The following is a 9,303-nucleotide window of genomic DNA, read 5'->3' as shown; positions in this document are numbered from 1 at the left end:
AAAAAAAAAAAAAAAAAAGCAAAACAAAAAACTCCTCCTCTCAGTCTACTTGTATTGATAGAAATTACTATCTCAGGGTGGATTTCCAGAAAAAAAGAAACAAAGTAGGAGAAATCCCGAAAAGCCACTGGCCCTTTGTATGAGTCAGCCATTCTGGGACACAATGCTGGACTCCTACATCTTCAAGAGGAAAAGTTTATTTTGGCTCACACATTAAGGGGACTCAGCCCTTGGTCAGGTGGTTCCAAGGCAAGAACAGCGTGGTGGGAGAGTTGCTGGGGCCGAGCTGCCTTGTGCAAGGAGCCTGGGAAGCAGAACAGGGAACAGCGCTGGAGAGGCAGGGGACAGGGACTTGACTGGTACGCCAAGGTCACATCTCAAAGACTCCCCTGAAGTGTGCTCCACCAATGCCCTAGGCCAATCCCAGAGCCAGTCTAGCTGACACTCCACCCTAACCACCATGTTCTTCCATACGTTTTCTTGAATTAACTTTTTGGTACTTATGTATATACATAATGATCACATTTATCACAAAATAGATTTTTCTTACCAATTAAAATGTTCTCCCTGCCAGATCTCCTCTCCAATGCCATCTACTACATCCCTACTGATGATGGAGAAATAATAAACCATAAATCCTTTTACAAATTCTAATCCTTGCATGCCCACTCATTTACTCTTTGCTATGTAATTGAAGTAGACCTTTCATGTCTTTTACAAATAAATATTAGAAATATTTTGAAGCTTAATAAGGCAAGTTTCTCTGCTTAAGCACCACATACTAACAATAATAGTAAACACACATATATTTATCATATGTCAGGTTTGTTCTGAGTATTCTAAATGTGTCTAGTCACTTAAGTTTCCACAAGCATTGAAGGAAATCAGGCTATGATTCCAAATGTTCTCATGAGGAGAGAGAGGCTCTGTGATATACTGGGTCTACCCGGCTTTAAAATTTGAGCCCTGGCCCATTATTTTATAAGTTGCTACCAACAGCAAACTCGATGTGAAGCACCAGGGCTTTTTCTTATCTTTAGTGCCTGGGGACTCAGGAGACAACCAGAGCCAGCTTTATGCAGTCTCCCTCCAGTGAATTATGGGCCATCAGTGCTCTTATTGCCCTTGTCAGGTTCGGTTGTAGTTAGCAAGGAAAGGAGACACTGGTACCCTGTGAAGTCTGAGCCACAAATGTGGCATGTGGCACTGACGGCTCAAAGTCTTAGAGTCCTCATCTGTAGAGGAAGGTATCCAAATTACATCCATAGTTCCACACTTATTTTGGGTGGAATCCTTTTTTGTTTGTTCCCTTGTTTGTTTGTTTTCAAGATAGGGTCTCCCTAGGTAACTCCAAACTTGGGATCCTTTTGTCTCAGCCTCCCTGAGTACTGGAAGTGGAAGTGTGTGCCATGATGCCCACTTCTGTTGGAATCCTTTCTTCATGAAGTCTCATGTGAGACCCAGGTGGACAGCCTAAGAAGTGTTGGCTCTAAGCTTGAGTTCTGCTACTGACATTTCTGCATACCACAGTAATCAGAAAGCTCTTAGGGGATGCTTTATCTTAATGTTTTCTCTCACTTGTGTTGCAGGACAGTCCAAAACATTTGTTCATTCATCCATTCATGCTTCAAATATTTAAGGACTAATTGATAACGTTTTTGAAAAGCATCAGAATTTAGGGCTTTAAGGTAATAGATTTATAGAAATCAAGAGATTAAAAACTTCTTGAAGGTAACATAACTTCACTATTATTTTATAATATGGGATAGGGATGACCAATAGGTATTCTGAGAAAAACAAAACAAAAACATCCAAACAACTTAAAAACTGATTTAAAAAAATACAGTGTTGGAAGCAGGTTTGAGTTCCAGTCCCTCAAACACCACATTGGATGTGATGATCATTCAAGGGCTGCTTGCTCTTTTGTAAGTTCACCATTTCCCTGCAGAATTCTCTCTTCTTTTCATCACGTGTGCAAGAACTTATGAAGTTTGTCCTTAGGGGTCTGACTCAGAAACTTCAGGTACATCTAGATGTGGCCTAAAAGGGCTTTATGTGCATGAGGGCCTAAGGAGGCCCTAGGAAACAGTACCTGGAGAAAATAGAGAGGTGACTGGCACCCAAGACCACACATACATGGCATCCACACAGCTCCTTGCCCTGGGCTGAACCTTGGCTTAGGAAGAGACACATCAGGTGATGATAGAAGGGACCAAGGCTGAGCCTAGAGACTGTGAGGAGGGGCAGTTATTAATAGTGTTACCCTGCCTGTCTGCCAGCCTCTGTGCAAAGGAAATTTGTGCTACAATACTGATTAAGTCAGGCAGCAGAAGCTGTGCCTCTGGGCTGGGGTAGAGAAGGGGCTTGCAGGCCTCCTACTTCATTTCTAATGTGTTTGTTTCTTTGTTTGTTGTTTTTAAAAATGTACTTGGTACAGGATCTCACTATACACTTTGGGCTCATGATGATCCTCCTATTTTCAGCCTTCCCAGCTCTGGGATTACAGGCATGCACCACCACATCTGGTCTCGGTGGCCAGCTCAGTGCATCCAGGCATGGGGCCAGAGTGGAACCCCAGCCCCTGTGCTTCGTTTCTACAGTGCTGACGAGTCTAGACCATTGTGTCCTGATGACCTATGCACCTAAAGGGAACTTGCCTCCACTCACTTGCCTAAAACAGGACCAGAGCTCCACACCCTCCCTGTCTTCTGTCCCAGAGCCACATGGTGCTATGCATGGCCACTCACAGAATTCCTTGTGTCCCTCCTCTCATCTCCCACATCAGCACAGCAGTGTTAGCCCATCTCATCTCTTGTTGAGTTCATTTCCTTCTGGCTTCAAACTCTCAATCCATTTTTCTCCTGAGCCTATAGTCCAGCACTGTCCCAAAGAAATGTAATATGATTCTAATTGGTCAGTGGCCTCATTTAAAAAAAAAATAAAAAGAAACAGGGGAAGTCAATTTTATTACTAAATTGTATATTGCCCAATACATCCAAAATATCCATGTAAAACTAATAGTATGCTCTATGCATTTTTTAATATTAGAACCCACAGAAGGAACTGACTACAATGCCACATCTTTAACCCTGATCTGTAGACCATAAGATAAACTTACATTGTTTTAAGCTGCTGTAACTCATTATGGTAGCTGTAGGAAGCTAACACAGAGGTTTTTATTTTGGCTCATATTACTTTTTCATCATATCTAGCACTGATTTTGGCATGGGTATTTTCCTCAAGTGCCTCTCCACTAGACTTGCAGCTCCTTGGAGAGAATTTCCCCCCATTTACTTTAGTTATGCCAATAACCAACATTGCTTAACATCCAATCAACATTCCTTCCCCTTTTGAAAGAATGAATAGAAGATAGTCAGAGGTGTCGCTTCCCTCCTTGACAGTGGGAGAAGAGCGGCTACCATCATACCAACCAATGCAAACAGCAGGTGGACATTGACAAGATGCAGGAAAGACATGAGGGGGTCTCTCCAGCTGCAGCTTCAGGTGAGCTGAAGGGGCAGAAAGGAGCCAAAGAGTCAGGGCAGAGCACTACTGTGGCTGTGCAGGTCAACACATGTGTCAGGCTTGAGGAATGTGGAACCCAGATGCATGGACCTTAAGGACTGCTTTGTGAAAACTGGCATTCTAAGAAAAGTATTTTCGCAGATCCTGGGTTCATGCCAGGACAGTAGAGACATGAGGTAGGTGCTGAACAAAGGCAGGAAGAGAGGGAGATTGGATTAAGTGTAGAGGCCTGATGGAGACTGAGTGGAGAATGATGGTGGGGTGAGAAGTACGAGAATGAGCAGATGGGAGGTAAAGCACCGGGCGGGAAACAGGAGATGAAAATATTAGAGTGGAGAGACAAGGTAAACAAAGGACTGCAAATGGTAGGATTTCTCAGCCTCAGCTCCACTGACATCTTGAGCTAGATGACACTTCATGTGAGGGAGTGGCATGAGTCGCACTGTCCCTCCCCACCTCTGCCAGTTAGATGCCAGTGAGTAAAGGCACCACAGACTCCAGTTGTGGCAACTAAAATTGTCCCCAGACATTGCTAAATTTTCACTGGTAACCAAATAGCCACCAAGTTGCTAACTATCCATTTTAGAGGAATAAATAGGATTGGAAAAGGGGAAAGGACATACTTTGAAGAAGAGTTGCAGACAGAAAATATTAGAGAAGAGACAGTGAACTCAGAGGCTAGAAGGTAAAAGCATATAACCACCATAGCAGGAATAGCAGCCAAGAGGACTGATGGACAAGAACAGACAGAAGATAAGCAGAAGTTAGACAGAAGAGAAAAAGACCGAAAAGGATGCCAGGATCACTGTGCAAGAGGTAGCACCAGCCAGAGAGGATAGCAACTTCAGAGTTGATCACTGAGGGAGTTCACTGATGGGTTACTGACATGCAAGGCCAGGGCCCATTAGTCTTCTAGCAGGGCATGAAGATGCAAGAGCCAATCCATGTCACACGGCACTCATACAAACTTTCAGCCTCATTATAATTATACCACAGATAAATGTTAGAACTGAAAGAAGCTTCTAGAGGGTTCAACTCACTTTCTGATTAATGATTATGACTCTCATCAAAGGCTTCAAATCATCTAAACATCAGGTCTAAACATCACCGACCAAGTAGAAAGAAGGTAAATAATTACCCTAATCTATAGAAAGAAAAAGGGATGTGTACCAATTAAGTGAAGCTAAACCAAGTCAGCTCATTTTATCTGGCATTCCTTTGGGGTTCTGCACTGTTGTTGAAGATTAAGACTGAAGAATGCAAAACCATACTGATCTTAAACCATCCAGTGCAGACAAGCCAACAACTTCAGAGAGCTGTGGATATGTGTTGTTGGAGGGAGGGATGGGGATGGGGAAGAGAGAAGACTGATTCGAAACACTTCTAACCAATGACAAGGTTATTACCCCGGAGCTTACCAGTATTGATATGAAAGGGAGAACAACTGATTAAGACAGATATGACATTCTAGCTACAGTAGTACAATTAGTAACAAATACAGTTTAGGAAGTGACCAACTGTGGTAACTGTTAATTTTGTACTTCACACCAAAGGAGCAAAGTGTGCAGTTATATAACAGAACCAATTGTAAATTAGGAGTTTGTATGCAAAGTGTTTCCCCCTCGTTAGAGTGGATTTACCCTGGGTTACACTGGACAATAGGGTTGCCATGTCTCGTGTGCTTCTGCATTGGCTGCTCAACCTGCAGTGTAAGAGTGTCAGCATGGCACCAGGTTTCCTCCTGACAGAGGCTTTCTGGATGGCAGAGGAGTTGTCGGTGGGGTTTCTCCCCTCCCTGAGGTTCCCAAGGTTCACGGTCACTCCTTGGTTAGTGGGAGGGCTGTTTCTTCTCCCCTCCCAAGAAGCTCACTGAAGTTCCCTATGCCCATCAAGACTCAAGATATATCCCATGATGGTGGGGTTGGGGAGAGGAGTTTCTTCCCTTCCAACAGCTCACTAAGCTCCCAAGACTCACAGAGGCTCAGCATGAGTCCCTGAACATGTTTTCATAATTAATTTGCTATTTCTACTTCTTCATTTGAGAAGTACCTATTCATTTCTGATGCCTATTTTTTTGAATGGGTCTTTAAGACAGTGGATCTGGCTTTTTTATATTTCTGGGTAGTAGACTTGTCCATGGAACAGCTGGCAATTTTTTTTTTCTTGGTGGAACTGGGGATTGAACTCAGGCCCTTGCGCTTGCCAGGGAAGCACTTACTCATACTGAGCTATCTCCCCAGCCCATAGCTGGCAATTTTTCATTTTTCTTTTCATTTTTATCATTCTGTAGGTTGTTTCTTCACTCTGTTTGGTGGTTTATCTTGCTGTGCAAAAACTTTTTAATAAGATGAGATTCCAGCGGTTGATTCTTTGTGATAGTTCCAGTGTAGTGTTTTGTTGTTGTTGCTGTTGCTGTTTTGTTTTTGTTTTCGTCTTCTTGAGACAAGGTCTCATTCTGCAGTTTAGGATGCCTTTGAACTCACTTTGTAACCCAAGCTGGCTTTGCCTCCACAGTGATTTTCCTGTCTCAGCCACCTGAGTGCTGGGATTACAGGATTGGGGTTTTGTTCATAAGGTCTTTGCCTATACCAGTGTGTTCAAGAGTTTCACCTATTTTCTGCTCCAGCAGATTTAGTGTTTCTATTTTAATATTAAATGTTTCATCTATCTTTATTTTAGTTTAGTGCATGGTGAAACATATGTGTCTAGTTTTAATCCTTGGCATGTGGAAAGCCAGTTTTTTTCAGCACCATTTATTAAAGAGGCTGTCTTTCTTCCAGTGAACATGTTTGGCTTCTTTGTTAAAAATAAGGTAGTCAAGTATGCTTTGTTTCTTCTTCAGTTTGCATTTTATGTTCCACTGATTTTCAGGTCTTTTTTTAGTACAATATTGTTTTTATAACAGTAGTTGTATAGTGCAGTTTCAACTTATGAATTGTGATGCATTCTGCTTTGCCTTTGTTGCCTAGAATTGCCTTTGTTATTCTAGAACTTTTCCATTTCCAAATAAATTTTAGGAATGTTTTCTCTAACTCTGTAAGGTGTTAAAATTCTTTTTTTTTTTTTTTTTTTTTTTTTTTTTTTTTTTGGCAGAACCGGGGATTGAACTCAGGCTCTTGTGCTTGCCAGGGAAGCGCTTATTCCCCTGAGCCATCTTCCTGGCCTCAAGGTGTTAAAATTCTTTGGTGTTGGAATTTTGGCCAGGATTGCATTAAATATGTTTAACAATTTTTGGAATATGGCCATTTCTACTCTATTGGTTCTTTGTATCCAAGAATAAGAGATATTCTCCAATTTTCTGATGTCCTTTTCAATCACCTTTTTCTGAGTACTATAGTTTTCAATATAGAGGTCTTTTACTTTTTTCATTACAGTGATTCCAAACTATTGTTTTTGGATGATATTGTTAAAGATGCTGTTTCTTATTTTCTCTCTGTCAGTTGTTATTCATATATAGACAGGCAATTGATTTTTGAATATTGAATTTTTATCCAGCTAAATGACTGAATTTGGTTATGAAATCTAAACATGTTTTGGTCAAGTTTTTGGGGTCTTCTATGTACAATATCATGTCATCTGCAAATAATATCAATGGAACATTATAATTTTCTATCCTTATTCCTTTTATCTTTCTCTTGTCTAATTGCTATGGCTAATGTTTCTAGAACAATGTTGAGTAAGAGTGGTGAGAGTGAACATTCTTTTCTTGTTCCTAATTTCAGAGTAAAAACTTTCAGTTTTTGTCCATTTAATATGACACTGGCTGTTGGTTTGTCATCAATGGCTTTTATCAGATTGAAATAGAGATCATCTGTTTCAATTTTCAGCAGGGTTTTTAATCATGAATGGCTGTTTGACTTTATCAAAAGCTTTTTCTACATTTATTGAAACCATCCTGTGCTTTTTGTCTTTGGCTTGGCTGATATGGTGTATTACTTTTATTGATTTGCATCTAGTGAACCGCCCCTGCATCCCTGGGATTAATCCTGCTTGGTCAGGATGTATAATCTTCTTCATGATTTGCTGCATTCAGTTTGCCAGTATCTTACTGAGGATTTTTGCGTGCTCATTAGACAGATTGGCCTGTTGTTTTCTTTTCTGGTTGGCTCTTTTTCTGCTTTTGGAATCAGGGTAATGCTTGCTTCCAGAAATGAATTTGGGAGTATTGCTTTCCTTTCAATTTCATCAACGTTTGAGCGATAGCATCATTGAACTTTCTCTAAATTTAGCTGGGCTTGGTGGTGATTGTCTGTAATCCCAGCACTCGGGAGGGTGAGGCAGAAGGATTGTTGCAAGTTCAAGACCAGGTTGGTCTATAAAGTGAGTTCAAGGCCAGACTGAACTACATAGCAAGACCCTGTCTCAAAAAAACCAAAACAATCCAAAAAACAAAAAACAAAAAACCTCTCAATTTCTTGTAGAACTCAGCAGTGAATCTGGTAGGTACTAGATTTTTCCTTGTTGACTGTTTTAAATCCATCTTCAATTCTACTGATATACATAGTCTATTTGATTCAGCTTCATTAATTCATATGCACCTAGGAAGGTAGGAGACAGGAGGAGTGTTGTGGGACTGTCCTGCTACAATGCTGCATATGGGTAGATTTCAAAACTTATGTGTAAACATATATAATTGTTTATTCCTATTTTTTAAATATATGCTAATTTTTAAAATGTTTTTCGTCATATTCTATATTGATACTCAGACAGATAGTGAGGTTAAGCTCAACAGCCTAGGTTGTAGGGTAATAACAGTAAGCGTCTCTTCTGGAGGGTTAACAGCCTATGTTTGCAGGCCAAAAAGTGGAGATAAAGAAAAGCCACAAGGACAGCCAACATTTTGGCCCTGGCCTTCCAAGGTCAATTAAGACTCAGGACATATGAAAACCTGCACTGTAATATCTCGGTTGTGCAACTCGGTTGTGTCCCAAATTTTCTGATGAAGGAGATTATGGGGCCAAAGAGGAAAGTGATTAATGATGTAGTGTGCCTAAGGAAAGTCACATGGAGAGGAAACATTTTCTCAAGCTTTCACAGAAAGCATATTGGTCAAGCAATGACATGACTTGTCCACATGGCAAACACTAACAAAGGATCTACAAACTGAGGTACAGGATCCCAGGATAAATCCTGAGGGGATTTCACTGACCTTGTCAGATACAAAAGCAACAATTCTTGTTACATAGGTCTTGCTTTAACTTGGTCTTAACCATCCAGCAGAAAAGTATAAAAGCGAAGTACAAGAAGTAAAGCCATGTTGTTATGTTGAGCTGTAGGGGACTCAGGTCAACAACTTCTGACATTGCCTGTCATGCAGAAAACCCAATACCATTATGGACTACTGGAGTATTTTGGAATATTATTCTGAGTTCACACAGCTATAAAAATTAAATGAAAGAACTAAACAAAAAAGGGGGATACAGATGAATGACCATTTTGTATCTGTGTATTCAAATGGTTAGGATAGATATATAGTTACATTCTCTTAATTCAATGAATAGAGGGATTTGTTCTAATAGTATTTGTAAATAGGATATCATGTCTGCATCTTGTACAACAAATAACCACTAGGAAGACAGTATGCAATGTGTTAATTATTGGAACTGTCCTACTAATTTGATTTGAAACTGTCTCATTGCTATTTGTTACTCAATAAAATTACGGGAAAAAGTTAAGGTCTATCTGGTTAAGGTCTGATATTAGTCATTAGGCAACCTTGCATCACATGTTACTAACCTTGCTAAAGTATAAATAAAGGACTGTTTTGTTGTCAAAATA

This window comes from Octodon degus, unplaced genomic scaffold (genome assembly GCF_000260255.1).
Source record: "Octodon degus isolate 3935 unplaced genomic scaffold, OctDeg1.0 scaffold00339, whole genome shotgun sequence".
Taxonomy (NCBI): Eukaryota; Metazoa; Chordata; class Mammalia; order Rodentia; family Octodontidae; genus Octodon; species Octodon degus.
The sequence above is the reverse complement of the archived record's forward strand: the minus strand, read 5'-3'. Positions refer to the sequence as shown.